The sequence below is a fragment of the Scyliorhinus canicula genome, chromosome 21, assembly GCF_902713615.1.
Source record: "Scyliorhinus canicula chromosome 21, sScyCan1.1, whole genome shotgun sequence".
Taxonomy (NCBI): Eukaryota; Metazoa; Chordata; class Chondrichthyes; order Carcharhiniformes; family Scyliorhinidae; genus Scyliorhinus; species Scyliorhinus canicula.
Window position 1 is genome coordinate 20,038,949 of NC_052166.1, and position 8,900 is coordinate 20,047,848.

Sequence of the window (8,900 nt, forward strand, 5' to 3'; positions counted from 1 at the left end):
TCAAAAGGACTTGAATTTGGTTGACTCATTTGGTGCATCCCTAATTGCAAACAGTACGAATGGAATTCCTTTATCCCAATCCGGTAGATAATCATGACAATAAGCCCTCAACATTGTCTTTAATGTCTGATGCCACCTTTCTAACGCTCCCTGCGATTCTGGATGGTTGATTTAAATTGTTTTATTCCTAAGCAATCCATAACTTCTTTGAATAACCTCGAGGCAAAATTTGATCCTTGATCACATTGTATTTCTGTGGGTAGTCCATATCTAGTAAGGAATTTAAGTAACTCCTCCACAATATTTTTAGTTGTAATATTACGTACTGGAATGGCCTCTGGAAACCTAGTAGACACATCCATTATCGTCAAAAGATATTGATTCCCACTTTTTGTTTTAGTTAGTGGTCCTACGCAATCAATTAGGACCCTTGTAAAAGGTCCTCAAATGCTGCAATGGGTATTAAGGGTGCTGGTTTTATCACTGCTTGAGGTTTCCCTATCACTTGATATGTGTGACATGATTGACAAAATTTAACTACATCTTTATGTAGTCCAGGCCAATGAAAATGTTTTTGTATTTTAGCTTGAGTTTTCCTTTTTCCCAAATGACCTCCCACTAGTACCTCATGTGCAACTCGCAACACCTCCTTTCTATACTACCGGCAATGATGAACTTCTGCCCACTTTTCATCTACCTGCAAATGTAAAGGTCTCCACTTCTCATCAAGACATTACTTTTACGGTAATAACACTCTGGTAATACACTCAGTTTCCTCTTCCATATATGCTTTCTGATACATCCGTTTTATTTCTGTATCGTTCTGCCAATTTTCCTGAACTAAAAATATCCGCCTCACCCTCCACCTGTTCTTGTTCTTTGTCAACCATCTGATCAAAAATCGTTTCGGATAATAGCACTTCACCTTCATCTTCACTCTTTGATTTCTCCTCTTGTCTTAACCTGTGACTTTGCGACCTTGTTACCACACAGTCTGGAAAAATCCCAGGATATTCATCCTTCAACTCTTCAGTTGTCTGGTTTTCCATTGGCTTATCAACCGCAATAGGCATCGCTCCCACCTGCGATCCAGCTATATCATTACCCAAGATAAACTGTATTCCTGGACAAGATAGTTTCTCTATTATTCCTACTACCACATCACCACTCTTCACTGGATTTTCCAACCTTACCTTATATAATTGAACACTACTCCTCACCCTGAATTCCACATATTACCACCTTTTCTGGCAACATTCTTCCCAGACTACATATCATAGAATTTACAGTGCAGAAGAAGGAGGCCATTTGGCACATCGAATCTGCACCGGCCCTAGGAAAGGGCACCCTACTTAAACCAACACATCCACCATATCCCTGTAACCCAGTAACTCTACCCACCCTTTTTGGACACTAAGGGAAATTCATCATGGCCAATCCACCTAGCCTGCACTTCTTTGGACTGTGGGAGGAAACCGGAGCACCTGGAGGAAACCCACGCAGACACGGAGAGAACGCGCAGACTCCGCACAGACAGTGACCCAGTCGGGAATCGAACCTGGAACCCTGGAGCTGTGAAGCAATTGTGCTAACCACTATGCTACCATGCCGCCCAAATCTCCTCATCTCTTACCATTAAAGATTGACTCCTGTATCTCTAAAAATTGTGACTTCTTTACCTGCTCCTCCTGATACACGAGTAAACTTTACCCACACAAATAAATTCTTCAAAGAGATCTGGCACCTTCTTATCAATCACCTCTTGATCAGGCCGTACAATCTTTTGCACCTCCTTCGCTTCACTTGGGCTTTCCTTTACCACTTTAACAAACCCCACGGTCTTATCCTGCTTTACCACATCAGCCTTCCCAGTGCTTTTCTTCAACCACCAACACTGACTTTACATGGCCTAGTTTATTACAGTGAAAACATTTGAAATTTTTCATTTCTTTTCCACCCTCCTGGATTTCTTTTTTAATCTGAGATACACTCTCCTTATTATCTCCCATCAGATCACCTTTACCACTTGAGTATTTCTCATGACCCCAGTTTCTACCCTCACAGGCTGAAACTGATGTCGGAAACCAAGCTTTGATTTATGAACTAATTCATAATCATCTGCCATTTCTGCTGCTAATCTCAGTTTTAACCCTCTGCTCTTCCAAATGAATTATCACTACATCAGGAATTGAATTTTTAAACTCCTCCAAAAGCATAATTTCTCTGAGAGCTTCATACTTTTGGTCTATTTTCAAAGCCCTTATCCACCTATCAAAATTACTCTGTTTGATCCCTTCAAATTCCATGTATGTTTGACCAAATTCTTTCCTTAAATTTCTAAACCTTTGTCTGTAGGCTTCAGGCACTAGTTCATAATCATCTAAGCTAGATTTTTTCACCTCCTCATACGTCCCAGATACCTCCTCCGGTAGTGATGCAAACACTTTACTAGCCCTACCTACCAGCTTTATTTGAATCAGTAATATCCACGTCATTTCATTTGTTTAGCTACCTTCTCAAATGAAATGAAAAAGGCTTCTACCTCCTCGGCAAACCTTGGCAATGCTCGGACATATTTAAATAGATTCCCACCAAGCCTTCGATTTTGATGCTCTTTCTCACTATCAACTGTACGTTTCCCTTTACGTCTGCCAATTTTAATGACTTGTCATGTTTCATGGCCATTTTCTGAAGTTCAGACTCTCTCTATTTATCTTTTTCCTAGATCTGTATCTCCCTTTCTCTTTCTTTTTCTTCTGCTAGGGCTATTCTTTCTGTTTTCCTTTCGTCTCTCTTTTTCCTCTCTCTTTCGTATTCAAGCTGCTTTAATTCTCTCATGTTCCATTTGTTTAATTTGTAACTGAATTTTTGCTACTTCTAATGAGTCAAACTGTATCTCAGGCAACTTCAAATGCGTAGCCACCACCATAATGACCTCACCTTTTCGCATTTTGTCAGGTAATGTTAACTGCAATGTTTTTGCCAAATCTAACAGTCTGCTTTTAGTTTCTGTCCGTAAGGTACTGCGTGTGACTGTCTCCACCCCCAAAAAATTTGGAACATCTGAAAGAGCCATTGTCCACAACACACTTTCTACTTAAACTAGAATTCCACACCTGAAAAGTACCTACAATATGCTCACCCCTCACTGTCTTTAAGTTCACTAAGCCAATCCAATAGATAGACTTTTATCCTGGACGAGCCCCCAATTTGTTATGGGCCAGGGTTTAGAGAACCCCAAAGTGTATCATGGAGTTCACCTGACCCACAACTTTTAATAGATTGTGGTATGGGGAGCACACGACCCACTCTACAGGTGTGGTACAGCAGAAATGGAAAAGTATTTTTTTTAAAGCAAAACAATGTTTATTCTATGAACTCAAGTTAACTGTTTTTAAACACACAGTGAACATCTCAGCAACCATTAATTCAAATACAACCCCCAAAGAATACAACACTAACTAAACCTTTAACCTTTCCTTTTAACATCCATTAGACTTAAAACACCGTTTACCAGAAGCGCACCAGGTTAAAGTCACTACTGTTATTAGTTTTAAATCACCAGGATCGATTTAGTCATTAGATTAGAGAGAGAGATTCATACACCTTCTGGCTGTGACTGCAGCTATCCAGCTCTGAAAATGAAACTAAAACACACCCTGCAGCAAACAGCCTAAAACGAAAGTAAAAAGCCGACAGACAGCCCAGCTCCACCCACTCTCTAATATCACTGTAGTAGTAAACACTCATTTCTTGAAGGTACTCTTCACTGCAGATATTTATATACACACCATTTCTTAAAGGTACTCTCACATGACAGAAGATTAAATTGAACTGCCTTGTGTTGTGACTATTGGGAGAATCAGCAATAGTGCAGTGAGACTGAGCTCTCACCCAATGTTTCTCCACAAGCTGCTTTGGTTTGGTTACAGGAGTACAGAATGTTGGCTACCCACCAGAAATGAGGCCTTCCCGATGCTTTGAAAACATTTCAGCCACCTTGTTGAACGTTTTCCAGTATCTGTCAGATCTGGTCAAGTTTTAAATGAACTTGTTGATTAAGTGATGCACTTCGCCCATGATTGTGACTGGCCAAGTCGACCATTTTGTTTAAACCTCTTCTGCTTTTGAGGCCCTCCTTAAACCCCACGTATTTAACCAAGGCTTGAACTCCACTATAACTCAAACGTCCTTTCTTTTTTCAAAATAGACCGCTGAAGTTCTTCAAGATCCTACTGCCCTTTGAAGGAGCACCTGTGGCTCGATGGTAGCACAATATCTAGGCTGACACTTCACTGAAGTGCTGAGAAAGTGCTGCACTGTTAGACGTGTCATTTTTCAGCTAAGGTATAAAATCAAGATAAAAGCAAATTACTGCGGATTCTGGAATCTGAAACAAAAGCAGAAAATCCTGGACAATTCAAACAAGTCTGACAGCATCTGTGGAGAGAGAAGAGAGCGAACATCTGGAGCCTGGAACAACTTTTGTCAAAGTTGAAGAGAACTGGAAATAAGGTCAGATTTATACTGTTGTTGGGAGTGGTGGGGGTGTGTGGAGCAGTGGGGCTGGATAGATGATCAGTGATTGGTGGAAATTGACAGATGTTGTGGGCAGAAAGACAAAGCGAATGTAAGCGGTGCAGATAATGACTAAGAAGGGTGCCGATAGTGGCACATTAAGCGATCAGAATATGTTAAAGGAAGAACAAAAGTGAGCAGTGTGTCAAAGGACAACTTAGAACAGGGAGCAGATGACCGGGGTGGGGTGAGAGGAGGGAGGACAATGGTGAGGGGAAAACAGATTGATGGAAGGAATTAAAATAAATTGATAGAAATAAAAATGGGGTGAAGGTGGAGGAGAGAGTTCACAGTCTGAGGTTGTCGAACTCAATGTTAACTCCGGAAGGCTGTAACGTGCCTAACCAGAAGATGAGGTGCTGGGCTTCACTGGAACACTGCAGCAGGCCAAGGACAGACATATGGACATGAGAATGGGATGGTGAGTTGAAATGGCAAGCGACAGGAAGGCCTGGGTTCTGCTTGTGGTCAGATCGAAGGTGTTCTGCAAAGCGGTCAGTCAGTCTGTCTTCAGACTCTCCAGTGTAGAGTAGACCGCATGTAGAGCAATGTAGAGAAGATTTATTAAACCCAGGAGCCTTGTCTGCCGTCTCGGGCACAATTTTGAAGAAGGGTTGGTGAAGGGCGGGTTTCTCCCTTGTACTCTGGTCAATATCAATTCTTCAATTAACAGTGCTCAAAAAGGGGGTGCCGGCACCAGAGCAAAGAAAAATGGCGATCAGGTATCCGATGGCGGTTGGCTTGCGCAAAGGTCACCCTGTAACCAAGAATGAGCCCGCTCCAAGGCAGAGCCTAACCAAGCTTGTCAGAGATCTGATCCGTGAGGACTGTGGTTTTTCTCCCTATGAAAGGCGTGCAATGGAATTGCTGAAGGTCTCTAAAGACAAGCGTGCACTCAAATTCATCAAAAAGCGAGTTGGCACTCACATCCGTGCATAGAGGAAGAGGGAAGAACTCAGAAATGTGCTGGCAGCAATGAGAAAGGAAGCTGCAAAGAAAGATTAATCTGTACAAAGTTGCTACCATTAAAGTTATTTCAAAGTAAAAAAAAACAGTGCTCAAAAAGGGCAGCACAGTGGAGCAGTGATTAAAACTGCTGCCTCATGGACTTCCGGTTGCGGCTATGCGGAGCTAAGCCGCACGTTCGGCAGCTCCCGCCAGGAACGGACTTTTGGGCTCTTTTAAGGGCCCCCAGCGGTACTTGCTCGACGGTTCCCGACGTGGGAAGGTGTCTGCAGCGGATCCCCAATGGTCTATGGTCTTGACCAGGAGCGGGGCCAGCAGAATAGCGGTGGCAGCGCCTAAGAAAAAGCGGGGGAAGAGAATCAAGATGGCGGCCGGCGGAGGCCTCGAGGAATGGAGGCAGTGGGCGCAGGTGCAGCAGGAGACCCTCCAGCGCTGTTTTCAGGAGCTCAGAGTGGAGCTGCTGGACTCGCTGAAGGTGTATACGGACAAGCTGCTGGCGATGCAGACAGCCTAGGGGGTGGAGATCCGGGAGCTCCGACAACAAGCCTCCGAAAGAGAGGATGAGGCTGCGGCCCTCGCGGTAAAGGTGGAGATGCACGAGGCGCTGCACAAAAAGTGGAAGGAGCGGTTCGAGGAGATGGAGAACCGGTCGAGGCGGAAAAATTTGCGGATCCTGGGCCTCACGGAGGGGCTGGAAGGGTCAGACCTGGGGGCCTATGTGGTCGTCTTGTTGAACTCGCTGATGGGAGTTGGGTCCTTCCAGGGGCCCACAGAATACTGGCCAGCAGGCCCAAACCGAATGAGTCGCCACGGGCGGTGCTGGTGCGGTTCCACTGGTTCGTTGACCGAGAGTGTGTGCTTAGGTGGGCCAAGAAGGAGCGGAGCAGCAAGTGGGAGAACACAGTAGTGCGGATCTACCAGGACTGGAGTGCAGAGTGGCCAAGCGGAGGGCCGGTTACAACCAGACGAAGGCGGTGCTCCACAGAAAGAGTGTGAAGTTTGGCATGTTACAGCCGGCACGTCTGTGGGTCACCTACAAGGACCGGCACTTTTATTTTGAGTCCCCGGAGGAGGCGTGGGCCTTTGTGCGGGCCAAGAAGTTGGACTCTGACTGAGGGTCGGGGGTTTGTAAATAACTGTGTTAACTTTTGGTGGGAAGGATCTTTGTTTTATGCTGTTTCATGCTGTTTTAAGCTGGTTGTGGGTTGTTTCTAGGGTGGATGGGGTGCTGTCTTTTCTTGCTTGGGCGGGGTCGGGCAGAGGGAAAGCGCGGGCTTTTCTTCTGTTTCCAGCGCTGAGTGTGGATGGGGGCGGGGTCGGAGCTGAGAAGCGCGGGCTTTTTTCCCGCGCAAGAGCGGGAGGGAGAGGGGGAGGAGGAGGGTCTGCTGATGGGTCTGGTAGAGGAGGAGTAGCCCCACGTTGGGAGGGGTCGGAGGTGTAGCGGGGGGTGCTGGGGTCAGCAGAAGTCAGCTGGCTCACGGGAGTGCTACGAAGGGAGTTACGCGGCTGGGAGGGGTCCTAGCCTTGGGGGGGGGGGGGGGGGGGGTACCGGGTTGCTGCTGAAATGGCCAGGAAGGAGCTGGAGTCTGCAGGGGGGGGCCGGGGTGGGGGTTTGCCACCGTGGGGAACGGGCCGAGCGAGGGGCACTGGCCTGGGGCGGGCAGGGGACGGGTTATGGCTAATCGGCAGGGGAGAGGGGCAGGGAGCCCTCTGATCCGGCTGATAACTTGGAATGTGAGGGGGCTGAATGGGCCGGTCAAACGGACCCTGGTGTTTACGCACCTGAAGGCAGACGTGGCTATGCTCCAGGAGATGCACCTGAAGGTGGCGGACCAGGTTAGACTGAGGAAGGGCTGGGTGGGCCAGGTGTTTCATTCGGGGCTGGATGCAAAAAATCGGGGGGGGGGGGGGGGGGGGGGGAGGGTGGCGATTCTGGTGGGAAAAAGGGTGTCGTTTGAGGCGTCAAAGGTGGTGGCTGACAGTGGAGTGAGGTATGTGATGGTGAGCGGCAAGTTGCAAGGGGAGCGGGTGGTGCTGGTGAATGTCTATGCCCCAAATTGGGACAATGCGTGTTTTATGCGGCGTATGCTGGGCCACATTCCGGATCTAGAGCCTGATACTGTACTGGGGGGGGGGGGGAAATTTAACACAGTGCCTGATACTGGGGGGGGGGGGGGGGGACTTTAACACAGTGCTGGATCCCCCATTGGATCGATCCATGTCCAGGACGGGCAGGAGGCCTGCCGCGGCTAAGGTGTTGAGGGGGTTTATGGACCAGATGGGAGGGGTGGACCCTTGGAGGTTCGCGAGGCTGAGGGCCAGGGAGTATTCATTTTTTCCCTACGTGCATAAAGCCTATTCCTGGATCGATTTTTTTTGTCCTGAGCAGGGGGCAGATTTTGAGGGTGAAGGATGTTGAGTATTCGGCCATAGTCATTTCGGACCATGCCCCGCACTGGGTAGACCTTGAGCTGAGGGAGGAGAGGGACCAGCGCCCGCTCTGGCGCCTGGAGGTGGGACAGCTGGCGGATGAGAAGGTGGGCGGGCGGGTTCGGGGGTGTATCAAGAGGTACTTAGAGGCCAATGATAATGGGGAGGTCCGGGTGGGGACGGTTTGGGAGGCATTGAAGGCGGTGATTGGAGGGAAGTTGATTTCCATCCGAGCCCATAGGGAGAGGGAGAGGTTGGTGGGGGAGATGGTGAGGGTGGACAGGAGATACGCGGAGGCTCCGGAGGAGGGACTGTTGGGGGAGCGACGTAACCTGCAGGCCAAGTTCGACTTGCTGACCACCGGAAAGGCGGAAGCTCAGTGGAGGAAGGGACAGGGAGCGGTGTACGAATATGGGGAGAAGGCGAGTAGGATGCTGGCGCATCAGCTACGTAAACGAGACGCGGCCAGGGAGATTGGTGGAGTGACGGATAGGGGAGGCAATGTGGTGCGAAGGGGGGTGGACATTAATGGGGTCTTCAGGGACTTTTATGGGGAACTGTACCGGTCCGAGCTCCCGGTGGAGGGGGGGGGGGGGGGGAATGGGGCGCTTCTTGGATAGGCTGAGATTTCTGAAGGTGGAGGATGGACAGGTGGAGGGGCTGGGTGCACCGATTGAGCTGGTCAAAGGGATCGGCAGTATGCAGTCGGGGAAGGCGCCGGGGCCGGATGGGTTTCCGGTCGAATTTTACAAAATGTATGCAGACCTGTTGGGCCCCCCTGTTGGTTAGGACCTTTAACGAGGCAAGGGAGGGGGGGGTCTTTGCCCCCGACGATGTCTCGGGCGCTGCTTTCCTTGATCCTTAAGCGGTGTGGATCATATAGGCTGATCTCGTTGTTAAATGTGGATGCCAAGCTGTTGGCGAAG

General features: G+C 48.4%; 1 pseudogene; it reads left to right on the forward strand.

Annotated features, from left to right (window-relative positions):
• The first annotated feature begins 5,284 nt into the window (after positions 1–5,284).
• LOC119955724 lies at positions 5,285–5,606 on the forward strand (annotated as a pseudogene).
• Positions 5,607–8,900: the final 3,294 nt, after the last annotated feature.